General features: G+C 37.3%; 1 long non-coding RNA gene across 1 annotated transcript; it reads right to left on the reverse strand.

Annotated features, from left to right (window-relative positions):
• Nucleotides 1-1070: 1070 nt before the first annotated feature.
• Nucleotides 1071-2272, reverse strand: LOC120892783 (uncharacterized). Its single transcript, XR_005737554.2, has 2 exons — nt 2152-2272; nt 1071-1247 (listed from the first exon to the last, which is right to left on the reverse strand). It is a non-coding gene; the product is annotated as an uncharacterized LOC120892783 (long non-coding RNA).
• Nucleotides 2273-4524: the final 2252 nt, after the last annotated feature.

Below are 4524 nucleotides of genomic sequence, written 5' to 3' on the forward strand. Positions count from 1 at the left end.
CTCTGGACTTTGGTAGGCTTGCACAGAGCACCATGATTTGGCAGCTGGGATGCCAGCTCACCACCTGGGATTGAGTGGAGCCAGATGTTCCCTTCACAGGTAGTACATTTGCATATTGGCCTGGGAATGGCTTAATAAGAACTTATGTGGGGAAGCTGGCTAAGAATTTATGTTTGAAAGACTTGTGAACCATATTTCCTGAAGTGTAATGTTATCAAGTCTTTCTTGCATGATTCATCTGTTAGCTAGAATGCAGAGCAACTACCAAGTTCCATATGTTAACCACTGTTAGTCCCACATTCAGTGTTTCTAACTAACCGCATGGTAGGCCTGTTGGTACATTCTACATTTCTCATAGGATGAGACAGAAGTGAACCTGTGGCAAGGAATCCCAGAATGGTTTGGAAGCTGAATATATGCCTCCAACTGATTTTTTCCATTGTAGAAATCTGGGTCTGTGTGCCAGCTTGAATAACAAAGATAACTTTTTCTCTTATCTATGGATCGTAATTTTTCTTAGTTCTGTAGTCCAAGGGGGTGACTCAGGCTCATTTCTTGACTATTCTGAGACATTCATGATGGTATTCTTACCTATGGATATTTTAACAGATTTTTTGTGTGTGAGGAAGTGAAACTATCTCGCTGGTATTCTCCTGAAATTATTTTTCAAATAAATAGCTGAATTGTATATCATTAATTAAAAACATAAATGGGAGAATACTTGTGGCACTTTGCTAGTGATTATTTATCTTGGTATAAAAACAAAGGAAGAGTAAAGCAAATAACCATTACATTTTTTTTTAAGTCCCAAGTATTTAATAAGAATTTTGCTGTAGATAAGAACAGGTGGCAGTAGTCAGATTTCCCATCTGCAAATTGTAAAATCATCTACAGGTTGGCTTTCACAAGTATTATAGCCAATATGTGGAAGCCTATCCATTCACAAATTATGCCAGATGGACCCTGACCAAATTCAGAGAGCCACGTAGGACCAATGTTCTTTCTGATGCTTTTTAAAGTTTGAAGCAGATGACCATACCATTTGCACAACAAAATAAGAGCTGTGAACAGTATGTGAGCAGAATTTATTCAGAGAATTGAATGGGGACAGTTAATGACATAACAGATCCTTGAAATCCCAGATCGTAATAATGAAAATCCTCTGCAGATGTGGCCCAGTCAGAGGTAAAGAGAAGATTGGCAATTATCTGTTTGTAACTGGAGTTCAGTATTTCCATTTTTTCCCCCTGGAAACAAATCAAGAAGTTTTCAGATTTGTATAATTAAGTATTACCATTCTCACATCATGACTTGGATTGTTTTTCAGTATTATCATTCACTATTTAGAGCTTTCCCAAATAAATCTTTGCTGGTTCCTGTATCTGACATGTCTTTAAGTTCTTTTCAGTGATATTTTGCAAGAAACCCACTAATCCTGAATTCAGTTTCCCCTCTATGTACATCTTCAGATACTGCTCCAGTGACAATCACAACAACTCAGGCCCAGACACTTGCCCCTAAAACCAAACAGAAAAAGTAATGGTGTAAAGCAGAAAAAGAATTTTAACCAATATGGCCATACTGATTAAAAAAAAATGAAATCATGTATCTTAACCCTGTCTTTGGAGAAATAACATGTTTAAATAGAGAAAGAAATGGGAAAGGGGTAAGAACATACATAATAAAACAGTTTTAGTTGATTTTGATCGCAGTTCTAATTCTACAAGGTGGCTCCAGAGAAGTCCTTATTACTTGAGAAAACAATCTCCATTTGTTGCTCATGGTGTTTATCCATCAGACCTGTGATCCTGGAAAGGGTCAATTTACAGACCCTGTTAGGGTCTGTAAACAAGTCAAGATGGCACCTGGCATTTTGCCAGAGGGATTGGTTTGTGAAGTAACTCCAGTGAGCCATTAAATGTGGAGATTTCTTATTGGTTGACTGTTGTATCTAGTTTATGTTAAGTAAGATAAGCTGTGTGTAATGTATATATACCCCTCCTGTCCTACAATAAACGGCTCCCACTCCTGCTGTATCAATGTACACAAGTTGTTCGACACCCCCTCTACCCCCACCCCCGGTTATTTTGCTGCAGCCGGACTGCGGCATTCCCCTGTATTAATTATTCTTGCTTAAGTGGGAAGTCTCACCATGGGGTCATCTGCCTGCCAGATTCTGATGTTCCTAGAAGGTCTAAGGCAATGATGGAGACTTGTAGGCTCTGCTCCAGAAAGTCTGGAACAGGACATGGAACAAGCTTGGCAGTTGAATGTTCCTGAAAATGTTAAAAATACCTGAGTTACTCTTATTGTGGTGTTCTCAGACTTGAAGTGGTCATGATAGTTTAGGTAAATTTAGGACTAACAGAGCTTATATTTACATGAAGATAATAAAGGAGACAAATACACAATGAGATGCCAATATTTATTCTGCTTTTATCTACTCATAGGACAACTGCAGGCCCAAGTGAAGAGTCAGGACTTTTATATAAAGCAGCTGCTAATTTTCTGTTACAGTGCTTGTTTCTACTGGATTAGATGAGATTATTAGTTCAAAAGGTTTATACATAAACAGAGCATGGTGGCCCTGATGATTGACCACATTAGGACTTCGGTCAAGGTTTTAACATACATTCAGAAAGGGAAAACAGTTCTTTTATTAATTTTACCCGCTGCTGTGAACTGATTAACTTACATCATATCCTCCCACCTCCATCTATACACAGATGCAATGGAATCTCCCCTTGGTGAAGACAAAGCCAATGAGCATGAACAGAGTATAAAAGAATGGAGAAAATTTTATTACTTATGACAAGTTAGGAGAGCACTGGGGTTATTTGCAAATCAATGTTCTTCCTGAACAAAGAAAGCACCGCCGGGATGTTCTTGGGGATTCAACGTATATGCATATGGGAAAACACATGTAGGAATAGGCACATCCCTGATTATGCCCAATATAAAGCATACATTTCTGAGCATCCTCAATTGAAGGTCACAGATCATGTTCATAACGGACAGATGATAGACATATTTCTGGGCATGCTCAGTTTAAGGTCAGAGACTACATGTTCAAAAAAGACACAAATGAGCAAAGTTTACTCTAAATCATATATAAGAATGAGGTTGAATGACTCTGTGACCTTAATTAGTTTCTCATATATTTTTCTCCAAAGAATTTTGACTGAAAAATTAAAAGAACAATTTTGAAAGTGTGTTAATAGTACTTAAAAGTGGCAGAAGCTTTTTCTATCATAAGTGTGAGAGTTTACCCTAAAGGTGCCTGCCTCACTTGGTGATAATACATCCTGTGGCCCTTAACTGCATTTAGAATGTCACAGATTTTTTTTCTTTATTATTATGACTGTTCTTCAAATATATGGGCCAAGAACCAGTGACTCTTCATTTTTTCAGGGTATGAATATTTCCCTTGAGCATTCTATAGAACAAAACCAATATTCTATAGAACAAAACCACTGTAAGGTTTTTATTCTTTTAATTTTATTATTAAAATTTTATTGTATTTATTTTTTCTTTGAGGGACTCTATAGTTTAGTTTCTTCCCAGAATACATAAAACTCTTTTTCATTCCAGTTTTATCCATTTCTTGTATTAGTTTATTAATTTCCGGTTCAAGATTAGCTTCTTATTTTTTAAATCCCCTGATATTTGTTTAGTATATTTAATTCAGACTGGTATTATTTGTTTGTTTGTTATAGGTTTCTTTTTCATAGCTGTTCGAAGGAATGATTTTTTTAACAACTTATTGTCATTTTTTCTCCTGACAAAACTATGTCTGTTATTGTGACCAAATACTGAGAAAAATATCTTAAAGGAGCAGTGGTTTATTTGGCCACATGGTTCAAGACATGGATAGATCGCTGCATTGCTTGTAGGTCTATAGTGAGGCAGAAACATAATGGTGGAAAGGTAGGACAGAGAAATCTGGTCCCATCATGACAGCCCAGAGGCAGAGAAAGAGTAAGAAAGGGGCCAAAAACAAGATATGATCTTCTGGGTCACACCCCAACCCGTAGTGGCCCACTTCCTCCAACTAGGCATTACCTCCTATAGTTTCCATCACCTCCCCCCCAAAAATCATCATATTATGATTCTGTCAATGGATTAATTCACTAATGAGGTCAGAGCCCTCACAATCTAATCACCTCCCAAAAGGCCTACCTCTGAATATTCTTGCACTGGTGACTAAACCTTCAACACGTGAGCCTTTGGGACATTCCAGGTCAAAACCACAGCAGTGATTTCACTTGAGGTTGTGCAGGGACTACTGCTGTCCCCTCATTTGATAAACAAAGTTGGCAGTTTGGAAGGGCTGACAAGACTTTTAAGAAAAAAAAAATTTTCTTTTTATAAAGTGGCAAATTTTGCTTTTTGGATATGGTTCTAGAGAAATATAATCATGCTTTCTTTAAAATCCTTTTGCCTTCCACAATCTTTAAAATTTCTCCTGGACTTCCTTTCACTTACCTGCAGTCTCCCTGTTCACTCTTTTTATCTTCCTCTTTC

Source organism: Ictidomys tridecemlineatus, chromosome 7 (assembly GCF_052094955.1).
Source record: "Ictidomys tridecemlineatus isolate mIctTri1 chromosome 7, mIctTri1.hap1, whole genome shotgun sequence".
In the NCBI taxonomy this organism is placed as follows: domain Eukaryota; kingdom Metazoa; phylum Chordata; class Mammalia; order Rodentia; family Sciuridae; genus Ictidomys; species Ictidomys tridecemlineatus.